Source organism: Lycorma delicatula, chromosome 6 (assembly GCF_047948215.1).
Source record: "Lycorma delicatula isolate Av1 chromosome 6, ASM4794821v1, whole genome shotgun sequence".
NCBI classification, from domain to species: Eukaryota; Metazoa; Arthropoda; class Insecta; order Hemiptera; family Fulgoridae; genus Lycorma; species Lycorma delicatula.
Genome location: NC_134460.1, coordinates 78,382,959 through 78,396,551, shown reverse-complemented (window position 1 = coordinate 78,396,551; position 13,593 = coordinate 78,382,959). Strand labels below are relative to the sequence as shown.

The 13,593-nt window shown below is 26.9% G+C and overlaps 1 protein-coding gene across 1 annotated transcript in view; it reads right to left on the bottom strand.

The window, feature by feature from the left end:
• The window catches only part of ft (cadherin-related tumor suppressor fat), an 817,460-nt gene extending 804,520 nt beyond the window's left edge, over window positions 1–12,940 (bottom strand). The window contains exon 1 of the mRNA XM_075367925.1: window positions 12,789–12,940. The gene's annotated coding sequence lies outside the window, so the exon portion shown is untranslated. The remainder of the gene's footprint in view (window positions 1–12,788) is intronic.
• Window positions 12,941–13,593: the final 653 nt, after the last annotated feature.

The following is a 13,593-nucleotide window of genomic DNA, read 5'->3' as shown; positions in this document are numbered from 1 at the left end:
GGTTATTTATTTCTACTTAACTATTAATTGTTAATTTTTTTTCTTTTTAATATTCGGCCGTAAGGTTCCATTTTGTATTACAAAAACAGTATTTAAAAACTTCTATTCGCTTAATCTCGTCGGTTACAAATTTGGAAACCTAATTGCTGTTTCTGTATAGTTATTGGGAAGAGAAAAGCTTTGGATAATTTTACATAGGTAACATTTCTTATCCCTCCAGCTCAACTTACCCATTCACTACAAGACTTACGCCTGGAATTAAAAATACTGGTCTTATTGACTTTTTTGATTTTTAATTATTCGTAATAAAATAGGAAGAAACTTCTGTAACGCATAAGACGTCTATAAAATACTAGGAATACAACGTGAGTATACTATTACAAATTAAAATATATTATTACAAGTCATTATATTTACATACCTAATTTTTTCTTGATGAAATAATTCATCACATAAGCTTGACCGTGGGAATATGAGAATGAACAATTTTTAGCGTATGAAAAAGTCATGTGCTTGACCGATATTCGAACCGGAAATTTTCGGATAAAGGCCGAGACTCTACCACTCCGCCACAGAGATCGGCTAAAATACATTATAAGGTAATATATAAAATACATTATACAGTAGGTAATATATCAATTAAAAAAGAATATATTTTTACTGAAGCCTTAAAAAATGCAAATCTAAATAATAAAAATATAATCGCTCAAATAAAAATTCTCTTATTCTAAAAACATCGTATTCTTTGTTTTAATCGTGAAAAATAATCAATAAAATTCTCGGAGCACCAGGAGACTGGTACTTTTTAAAGGAAGGAGATCAGAATATAAATAAATATAAAAAGAAAAACATCATAATAAACATGAATTTCGTTGATATTATACGTCAAAACTTAATTAAAAACTGTTTAAAGAATCTTAGAATTAAATATCTTGAGACAGTTTTTGATTTCGTATGGTAACTCGTTAAAAATTACTATTTTATAAAGTGAAATCCTATCAAGTGTATTATTGGTCTTTAATCGGGATAGACGTAATTTCTAAATTTAGCGTTACATATTCGATGTCTATATTATAATTTTTAAGTATAAAACAGAATATCTCAAAAATATTATCGCTGGGACAGAAAGAAGTTTCTTTTTTTATAAATAACGGATAATAATGATTTTTTTCATTTATAGCGAATATAAGTAGGTTTTTTTTGGTAAGAAAAAAGTCACCGTCTAGGTGGATATCGACCAAATAAAATGATCCTTTAACTTATAATGGAAAGGAAATATTCATTATTATATTTTCATGTATGTGAATATTACCTTTAGTACCGTCTAAGAAAGAAAACTATCGAGTATAGCGATATTTTACGTTCATAAACATATTTACTTCTTTTGGTAGAATTTCCGTTTTTCAATCGAAAGCTTTCGGGTTCAGATCACAGGGAAGTTTGGCATTTTTCACTCGCTTCAAAATTTCCAGTCGCTTTAATGGCTGTGACTCATGTAGACTGTCTGAAATACAAGAGACACCGATCATATATTTGTATCAGGGTAATAAGTTCATTATACAACTGGTTTCTACAATTTGCAAGACAAATGAACCGCATTTAAGCCTGATTATGCCCTACTTTTCGGGAATCTCAGCTTGCCGATGGAATGGAAAACCTTTTCACTTTTCGGTAATGATCTTTCGTCTCCTGTCCGGGTACTTACTTACAACCTTTCAATGATGGAACCCGACCGACGGATAATTTTCAGTACATCATTCCTTCTTGTACTTCAGTGTTATCCATACGTAAAAATCACGAACAAATCGGTGTAAAAATAAAAATCGCTTTTGGAAATATTTCGTTCTTAAAAAATCGTTCAGATTTCCTTTATTGTACGGTATTCGTCTATTCAAAAATTGTGAAATTCCCAGATACAGAAAATTTTGTGTTTTTTAGGTCTAGTAAAGGTTTAATCACAAGTTTTTACCCCTAGCCAGTGAAGCGACCGTCTAATATATTAAACTTTTCCACTTGTTATCGGTTTAGCTTGTTAACAAAACACGTTTAATTACATTATTTACTAAAGATGTTTTAAGTAATAATCACAAAAAAGTCTTGGCTAGTTCTAATTTTTGTTTCCGAAGCCTTCACTGTTTCGCAGTCAGAAACGCATTGATTTTTAGAGTATAACGCACTACATACGTTCAATCGAGAAGACTCTACATACAAGCATTAAGTTTCAACTCGCTCACCATTATGACTTACCGCATAAGCGCGTATGAAAGATCCACCAATGCAAAATCAACATAACCTCAAATTGAGGTTATGTTATCTGTTATCGACATTAAATTGAACGTAACTCAAGAACGACTCGACCAATCTTCATAAAATTTTCACATACACTATTACAGCATATCTATCTAACTTTTAACGAAATTGATTAGGTAGTTTTGAAGAGTTTGGATCCACAAAATTTTAAAATTTTTTAAACAATTAAATGTAATTCAAGAAATATTCAACCAATCACCATCAAATTCTCACATGCACAATTTCAGATACACTACTACAGCACATATAATTTTCAATGAAATTGATCTGGTACTTTTAGAGATTTTCGAACCACAAAACTTTATATATAAATAGAATTTTTGTAATCTTCGTACCTCAAAACGTAAAGTAAATTCATTTTCATCCCCCACTATCACCATGCGACCGGAAAAAGTACCTCAAATTGAGGTTATATTGTCTGTTGTCGATCTTAAATTGAGCGTAATTCAGGGACGACTCAAGCAATCTTCATCTAAGTTATACATACGCCTATATATATATATATATATATTGGGGTTGAAATTGAATTTTTTTTTACCTACCATGTGACCGAATGTAATACTACTTTTTTTTTCGAAAAGTCGGTTAAAAATCTCTCATAAAAACTTTATTGGTTGCAACAATATATATATATATATATATATATACACACACACACACAGAGGGGTGCAAAAGTAGGTATACAGTTGTAATAGGTATTGATTTATTATTTGTTACTTAATTAGGTGTTTAATTAGTAAGTTGTTTAATTACTTACATTTTAGTATTTTTCAAATAATCATGGCTGGTAATTTAACCATCGACCAACGGAAGTGGATAGTCAAACAATACTGGAAGACCTTTTCAATGCTGAATAGGTTCAACGAAAATGGGCTTCAAAATTTGATACACCTCCGCCAATTAAATAAATAATTTACAGATTACGCAATAAATTTGATGCAACTGGCTCGGTCCAGAAATTAATAATGATAAAAATCTCTGTGCAAAAGTGTACTTGAGTGAAGAAACTAGACTGCAGGAATATGTAAATGCAGAAGGCCGGCAATTTGAACACCTCACAGATTGTACTTAATTGTTATTGTAATTCTGATCGAGGTAGTTTTGTTCATAATAAATAACGCATTATGTATAAAACATTACATCTACTAATAAAGAGAACTCTAGATCTCTACAATTGTATACCTACTTTTACATCCCCCTCCCCGCGGGTATATAATTCAAATCTATCTTTGTATTTGTGTAAAAATAATCTTCGCTAAACCTATAGTAAGAGAAAAATCTCACTTTAAAAACAAAACTAACATTTATTGTGGTTGACAAGACTGATTTGCTAATGTTATTATTAACAGTAAAACATAATATATGTCTTAATAAAGCATTAAAAATTTTATTGAAGGAAAAAATCGATTAAAATATTTAAACTGGGTAGTTCTTTTTTAATGATTAAAAGAGGAGAGGAGAGAAAAATAATTAAACTTTTTTTTTCTCTTTTATACCTCTGTAATGTTGTTTTATTAAAAATAAGTAAATAGAAAATATATATAACTTAAGCAACTACTTCATAACTGTTTAATAAAATCGTATGATATAATAAATTTATGTATTGAGTAAACAAACTATTTTGAAATAGATTGGTATTTAAATTTAACTTATTACAAAATGGAGTATTAACTAAAAGTTTCTTTTTGTTTAGATTTTATGTAGATCTTCTTTTACTCATATAAAAATAATCTCAATTTAAAAAATAATGTTTTTTTTGTTTTAATAAATCTATTTTTATATATTATTATTAATGAAACTATCTTTAATTGTTATAAATAATCACGAAAAAACTGTTTAAATCTTTGAATAATTAACTAATTATTCTCTGTAATGTATTATTTACGTAATTTAATACAAGTTTATTACAAAATTATTTTCTGATTATAGCTTATATGCGCTACTGTATATTACAGATACTTTGAAATTATTTTCCTTTTAATAATGTAAAAATTTTGATAAATTAAAAAAAACACATTTATACATGTGTTACCTGGATCTGTTCAAGAACAATAAAAAATTGAATGCATCATTTATAAGGAAACATTAAGAGAAGGGGTTTTTTCATTTACATTATTGGTAGAATAATGTACTGGTAAACATCATAATTCCAACCGATTAAAATACAGGTACTTCTCAAATGAAATTTTTACTCTATACTATTAAAGACAGTAGGTCTTTAGTGAATATTATTACATTTAAAGGAAGCAATTTGAATTAATTTCACTCTCTTCTTAGATGTTATTTATTAGTGATTGTCATAAGAAATTTTAAGACAAACGTTTTCAGAAGGCTTCAAATAAATTTCCTTTTTTTTTAAATAAATAAAAATATATTTACAGATTTCACACGTTAGAGGTATTTATAAATGGAAATAGTATAATTTTTAGTAATTATTTAAAATAAATAAACAGTTATAAGTTTTTTTTTGTTTTTTTTTTAATTTTGAACCTAAAGATTACCTATGAATACGTAATCGAAAATCCTTTTTTCTTACAGCAGAAATTTTTAGTATCCGATTAATAATGTTCTATAAATCTGTGTAATATAATATTATGTCAGTGTACGTAATGAAGTTTATTCTAACTAATCAACTGTATTAACATAACGTACCGTTAAGTTAAAGTGAGTATTTATAGTTTTCTTTAACTTCCATTTGCATAAAAAGATACTTCCTTTAAAAAAAAAAAAAAAAAAAAATTAAAAATTTTTAACATATTGTGTAAATGTCATTAATTGGATCAAAAATGAATTTAATCGTTTTTAAAATGAAGAAAAAAGGAAATAAAATTAAACAATTGAGGGGTTGCCAGTTAGATAAATTGACTGTTAAACTCTTATTAATACTAAATACAGCTTTTTAAATATAAAATGTAATCGTTTGTTATGGGATTTAATTCTTATAAAAGTTTATTTTGTGTTTAAAATTTTCTTATTTTTAATTTTCTACACGTTTAAATTATTTAAAAGATTTTTTAGATCAGGACTTAATTGTAATAAAAAAGTAGTTTAACCGATAATATTATTATTAATTGTTATTTTTTCACTCAATTTTTTTTTTATCTTGATACCATTGAATTAAGAGCACCTGATTACAATTTAAAATGTTTTTATCCGATTCAAAATGTGATATTTCATTAAGTGTACTGAGATTGCTAATCCCGACCTCCGTGGCCGAGTAGATAGCGTGTCGGAATTTCATGCGGAGGTCCCGGGTTCGAATCCCAATCAGGCATGGCATCTTTTCATACGGCTAATTTACGGTACCAATTTACGCCGGGCCAACGACCGTAGCTGTTGCTGCACGCTCTCGCATAAAAAAGTGTGAGTACTTCAAATGTATTACTACTACATTTAAAAATTACTTTTTAAATGTAAATTCTTTTTTTAACTTAATATAGAGAATGTTTTATTGTATTCTTGTTCCTTTCTAACTCAGTTGCCCTTTCTGTCCTTGGGTCTGGGGTCAGTAAGGGGCATCCAAAAAACTATTATTATTATTATTATTATTATTATCATACAAAATCAGATTAATATTATATTAAATTAAACGAATTAATTTTGTTTTTTTGCTAGTTTAAAATTAAAAAAAAAGATTTCAAAAATAAATTACAATTTAGGTCGGTTGTCTTCTTAGGGACTATATTTATTCACAAATCGACATTTACATTCCCACATCGAAACAATTGACTTCTTCAAAATTAAAATGTATTTGTTACTTAATAAGATTTAAGATTTTAAGAGACTTAAATTTACTTGATCGTAGTTTTAGTATATTTCCTTGAAATTATATTTAAAACTGTTCTACTTACAAAGATATTTAATTATTTAAAAATCATTGCATTATCTACATTGTTTTCATTGTATCTATCTTATTCTCTTTAAATTATTATCTACTATTAAGTATGTAGTAGCTGATTAATAATAATCAATTTGTACTTGATAAAACGGATTCACTTTTCAATTAGGGAAAATGCCTTCTTTAAAACTTAACCCAACATATGTCTGAAATTTACTTTTTGTCCCATTCACACAGACAGATCCACCCACCGAGGGTGTGTGTGTGTGTGCGCGCACACACACACACACACACGATATATTTGTACAGAGATAAATATCTATTTCTCTCTATCTATCTGTTTATTTTGATTAATTGTGAAAATCTCATCTTTTAAAGTAAAAGGAACCTAATTCTTTATTACTTGGCAATACATGATATTCTGCTTATAAAAACATTTAAATTACGTGTACATTTTACTAAAACGATACATCCAAAATAACCGGATTAATTCTAATGCTAAAGCTCCTGTTATGGTTGATAAGCTCAACCACAGTTTGGTAAAATCTCTCAAAAAACGTCCCCAACAATTTTAAAAACATTTTTAGTATATTTATTGTTCTGTGTAATTATTTTATGCTTGGATTATATTTTTAACACCGCGAGCAACTTTCATGAAATTATTAAAAAATAATAATTTTAATAATAATAATTATTATTATTTTCAAATAATATTCTTACAGTTTGCATAAAATTAATGTTCATGTGTTGTAGCTTGGAATAATAAGCATTTTTATATATTTTTAGTCCCTCCAAGCAAAAGTATTAAAAACAAAAAAAAACAATTTGTTGAAAAACATCATTTTTCACATTATCAACTGACTGTACATTTTTAAGTACAGATCAAAGGGATTTTATATTAATTCAATATCAGATTTTTTAATAGATTTCAAAGATAGAAAATTACATACTCGACTTAAATATACATATATTTGTACGCAAACATACATGTACATATATACATATGTATCAAATCTTTAGCAAATAGATCTTTTGATAATTTTATAATCTAACGAATAATTTATCTACGTAGATAAATAAAAGATTTTTTAAATTCTTTTTGTCGTTAGCATTGTTTATTATTGCGCTTAGTTGGCTCCACCATGATAGAAATCTCTATTCCTCATATTTTTTTTAATGAAAATGCAGGTTTCTTACTTTTCGTTCATAGAGAAAGGTTTTGTTCCTTGCGGGCAGCGTTTTTTTTTTTGTAGATATTCATATTTTTTAACAAAAAAAACTTCTTAAAATAAGTTTTATTATAGAAAAGGTTAAATAATGACGGTTAATACTTTTTTTTTTTTAGAGAAACGACCTTATTAACGACTACCTATTAAGTAACCATTATATTGAAGCATATTTCTTAAAAAATTAAAAATTTTTTAAATTGGAGATGACTACTATTTATTTTTTTTTAGTATGGCAGTTTAAATCTAATTTATTAGCTTTTTAAAGTTTATTTTATACTTTTACGATCCATTTAAAAAAAAATAATAATAAGCTGAAAGTATCGCTACAGTAGTGACTTAGTACTCTGTAATATTAAATAGTCTCTGTAAAAGCAGAGACATAATTTTTGGTTGACCCAAAAATTAAACAATTTTTTTTTGAAGTTATAATGACTGTTTAAAAAAATTACTTAAAATTTAATTTTCTTTCATTACACCGTTTTATAATTCATAAACCGGCGATAAGGTCAATGGTCAGCGGTATCGGTGGACCGCCGTCCAGTAGCGATGTTTTAAGTTTACTACATTAGAGTGAAAGTAATTTATTGTTAATGTCGACAGGATTTGAATGCCACTATTACTGATATACTTCGGTGGTTGTGTTAATTAATGGAAATATGTAAAAAAATAATCTACCTGAGATGAGATAAATTGCTCGACTGTAATTAGAATTAGAGTATTGTGACGAGATAAGTATATTAATTTTAAATTAAAAAAACAAAAAAAAAATTATATATAATAAAAATCGAATTATACTATTCCTACTTTCATAAAATTAGTATCTTTAACTACCATTATTTACAAAAAGTGAAATCGAGAATTGCAGAAATGCTTAATGAATTTAATAAAATATTTAATTTCTTTACAATATTTAGTTTAGTTTTACTCAGAACCGATGCCAGTTTTCTGTTTGCTTAGATTTGCAAGGTTTAAATTTTTTTAAACAAAATTTATTGATACATATAATCTAGACTTGTTCGCTTAGCAAAAATAATGACTTTAAAGCGAATTAAATTTAATCAGATGGAATAAATACAATATTAAATGAAATCAGTGGTTTTGATAAAATTACAATATTAGTGTAGATAAATACTAATAAAATTAATTTGTAAGATTATTATATCGGAGAACATTGAACAAATATATAATAAGGGTAAATTTTGCGATGGTCAAAGTGTGGGATACATTTTTTTACTCATTTCTTGAAGTTTTGATATCCACTGAGTCTTAAAATGGAAAATAACTAGCGCTCAATTTTGCTTGGCTGTGAATATGAACATTTGTTTTATGTTTTCCTTAAAGCTCCTAAAACGGGTAAATGTATAATAATAAAATTTGGTACGGTTTAGTATATAATATTTATGAGGCATTCAGGTTATTCAATTTTTATGAATGTCTGACGACCGGTTGACATTAGTTCCTTTTTATCCGTGGTGAGACTTTAACTACCACCGAAAATATTTCTTAACTGCATTTTATTTGACTGCAGTTTATAATAGGTGTTCATTAATCCTTTAATTTCTTTTCATACAAGTACGTATCTTTCATACAAGTTATGAAGTTAATTTTACATCGCATCCACAGTTATCTATACTGCCGGTTTTGTCTATTTAAACATAAATTCTAATCGTTTACAAAAAATAGTTTTTAAATTAAAATATTAACTGAATGTATATTTCTGTTTCCGTGGCGTTCTTTAACTGTCAGAGGTTAATTAATGGTGTATCGTCTTAGACCGGAGATGATCAGCTATCAAATTGCAACCGAAGTCGCTGTCTAATGTAAATTAGTAAAGAAAAAAAAATAAAATCATTCAGGCCATCTAACGTATTTTATTTTTAATAAACAATTACTTACTTTTTTTATATTTTTATTACTCTATAGTATGAATATAAATATATTACATAATACTGTAATTTTAACTTTAATAAACCAGTTTGGTCGGTTACGGAATTTTTTTAAATACAAAAATAATAACCTAAACATTTTAATTTTTTCTAAAACAAAAGATATTTTTTCGATTGAAAATTTGTATTTTATATTTTTATTTATTTTTAATTACTTTACATTTATTATCTCTTAAATTATATAAGCTGGACTTAATTTAACCGGTATAAATGAACATACAATTAACATAAATACAGGAAATTAAACTGTTATTTGTTGGATAATAAAATCACATAAACGAAAATAATAGTTCGGGACCCTATACACCATCAAATCAATATAATGGTTACATTAAAATAGTAAAGTTAATTTTTTTTTTTTAATTATTATACTTCATTCCCGAATATAATAAATAAAATATAAATAAATGTGTTAATAAACAAGTAAAAGAACTTCAGGAAATCGCTGCCACATGAAAATATTTAAAAGGGAATAATTAATTTAGACAAACAGAAATAAATTTTGATTACTGTGCTTTAGGATATTTCTATTCCGGCTTCAGTCTTCATACAGATAGTTCGGTAGGTCGGGATTACGATTTTGTTATCTTAAAAAAATATATTCGTACGGTAAAATTATTGATGTGCGTTTGGGATTCATAAGTCTGAGTGTATCGTTGTATTTATTACATGAAAAGGAGAATCAGTTGCGTTTCTTAATAGTTTCTAATGAAAAGGTTTTATTTTAAGTGGTTTTAAACGATAATAAAATCAGTTTTAAGATACATTTATAAGCCTTGAACTGTAGATAACGTGGAAGAAAGTTTTGAAGAACTGTTAATCGAGGAATAATGTCTGAAGTTGAACATATTTTAATAAAATGTTGATTACAAGTAAAAAAAAAAAATATAAGTATGAATGTATTATAAAAAATTATAACCTTTTTAACAAAAATAAATAAACTCAGGTAATCTAATTTTAAAATTAATTATCTATAATATTAAAGAAAAAACTTATATATAAGTTTTTGTACTTTTAAAACTAATAAAAATATTTATTGAACAATATATTGTGAGAAAATAAAACGTTCGTGTTTATATTCTATTTTTACTTAAATACCTTTTTTAAATTTATTACCAATGATCTAAATATTAATTAACTATAATTTTAAATGGCTAACAAAAATGTTTGTGAAGGTTTATTAGAATTTTTTATATAGTTGTACGACCTGACGATCTGTACATGGTAACAGTAAATAGTATGCAGTAGTAGTTAGAAAGTTGTAAAAAACCCATAAGATTGTTTTTAAACTGAAAAAAAAAACAAAAAGCAAAGTTGCCCTCTTTAATTTTTCGTAATAAATTATTCATTTTTATATGTTTGTTCCCATTCACTGATTTCATTTCATCGGATTTCTAATAATCAGTTTAAAAAATGTTAACGGTTAAATTATTAATGTTGATTTTAAGGAGATTTATTTTACTAGTTATTTATTTTATTTGTTTATTTACTTTTTAGTTTAATATTTAAAAAATAATAATATTCTACTCAAAAATTAAAAATTTTTGGTTGTAATAATGAAATTTCTAAGAAATTTAGACCACAAACTTTTTTTTCTTTTAAACAGGCTAAACATAATTACATCAATAAATCTATAGTTTCAATTTATTAGTAAAATAATTATCGTATTCTAATATTAATTTTGGTTTGTATTAATAAAGAAAAAAGATATAATTAGCCTACAATCTAGGGTAATTGATAGTACACTTCTAAATGCAGGATGGTGTGATTTCTTTTTTCTTTATTTATTTAATTAATAACGACCTACATAGTAATATTATTAGGCTTTTATTTTTAATTTAATTAAATTATTTATTTATTGTTTATTAAAATTTATATTTATATATACTCATCTGTTACTATACTACAAACGTTTTTATTAGCTAAATTAAATTTAAAATAAGTTATTGTTTTAACACCAAAAATAATTAATTGGTAAAAAACAAGTTTAATTATTGATATTAAACCTACAGATAATGTTACTTCAAATATCTTACTATTTGTTTTAGGTTATGTTCCATTTTAACAAATTTAAGTTAAAAATTTAGGTAGAATAAATAAAAAATAAAAAAATAAAAACATATTTTATTTTAATATAAAATTGTGTAAATCATTATAAAATTTAAAATACTTTGGTTGTGTATTCTGCTTAAAATTATATATATATATATATATATATATATATATTTAATTACTTTGATATAATTTAAACTTTGATATAAGTTAAAATTTAAATTTATTGAAAAATGCAATTTAAATTTTGTTTTAAACATAACGGAATCGGTAGCAGATTCCATAGTAACCTTTTATGATCGTCTAAAACAAACAATCTGTTAAATCTTTCAATTTAATTATACTATTTACGTAATTTAATTAACGTGAAATCGAATAAAATACAACCAGAATTTAATAAAATTTTATTCGCGATAAAAAAATAAATAATAAATCTAACTTTAAGTTCTTTACGAGCTGTATTTAAATATTAATCCTTTTTGTTTATTTTATTTCATGAATTATTGCCGAAGTCGTTTGTTTGTTTGTACACATTTACATACTTATGTATATAATTAAAGGATCTCGTTCAAATATGCATATTCATATTTCATGTACAGTATACATAAGTATAATTAAACGAATGTGTTTTAAAATATTTTTAATAAAATAACATAATGAGAGGTTATGTTTACCGATACAATTTTACGGTTAGATTCTGTAAAACATAAGTAGAATCGACCTTTAAATAAGCTTATATATAATATTATGGTAATTGATTAATTTTTTAAACGTTATTTTATTAGCGAATAAAGTATATGTTTTTGAAAACTGCTGTAGACCGATGTAGATCTTGTACACCTGCTTGCATTCATGTCTTGTTTACTTTAAAAATATTCTTTCTCGTAAACTGATCTTTTAAATTATTTTTCTGTGAAACCCTGAAATTTTAAATTTTTTGTTATAATTTATAGATTTATATTTTTTGTTTTTTCCACTTAGATTTTAATTGATATTTGTTTATAGATTTATTAGAACGGATTTTAATGCGTAACTGATTTTTTTTATATTTTTAATATTTTTCAAAATATTACTTTTTGTTTTTTTTTTTTTTTTATTTTAGATTTATTTAAAAACTACGGTACGTTTAGCTAAATGTATGTTTTTTTAAATTTTGTTCAAAAGAATTTTAATTCGAAACTAAGCCCGTGCATGTCATTTAATATATTTTTTATTTATTTTCGTATCATTTTGTACATATTATTGATGTTAAAATGTATAAGGAATGTTACAATACATTTTAAAATATATGAAGCTGGCGCATGCAAGCGGGATCTGAAGCGGGATAAAAAGGGAGAAATAGTCCACGACGGGAAAAAAGGGAAGAATTCCAAGGCGTTAGAAGGAAAGCGAAGGTGTCCGGCGATAACGTACCGTGTCGGTCGAAGGCATTTAATCCGAGCGATCCGATGACGTCACATATATCCAGTGGCACGTATAACACACAAATACAATGTAAATAATAACGATAATGATAATCGTCGGATGCACATGACAATATTACTTTCCGGAAGCACTCGTATCGGTTCACATCACTTACGACTGCGACAAAGACGCACGGCCAGCTCGGCTACATCGAACGTCGTTTGGCCATCTTATTTTGTTTGCTTTTTTACAATAACGTGAGGAGAGAGAGAACGACAGAGAACCGGGTATCGTGGAACAAGGACGGGGAACGGCGGTGTAGTGCCGTCCGACCAATAAGAGCGGGTCTTTGGCTTCGGTATCCACAGTGTTGCCGATTCATCCGCAGCACCACGGTCTGCGTTCGCTGCTCTGCCGTCGCTGTAGCTGCCGCCGCTCAGACTTACAACTATACCGCTGCACCCTCCTCCTGCCCTTTTCTTACCGCGCTCCTTCTCGACGTCTTTCCATTCCACACGATCTCGATCCGTCCGTCTCTCTCTTTCTCGACATCGAACTTCTCTCTTTCTGTTTCACTACCGCGAAGGATTGACAGTTCTTTGCGTCCCGTTCCGGGGTAAACGCTCCCGGCCACCGGACCGAACATTCGATAAGGGACATACAACCGGGCCGAACGTATACATCGTGCCACCGTACTAACATCTGACATCACCTATCTAAAGTACTTCGATCGATTACAAACTTTTTTACTCCTGCCGTTTACTCGATCCGTCAAATGTTTTCTTTTTCTTTTATTTTCAAGTTTTTAAATAGA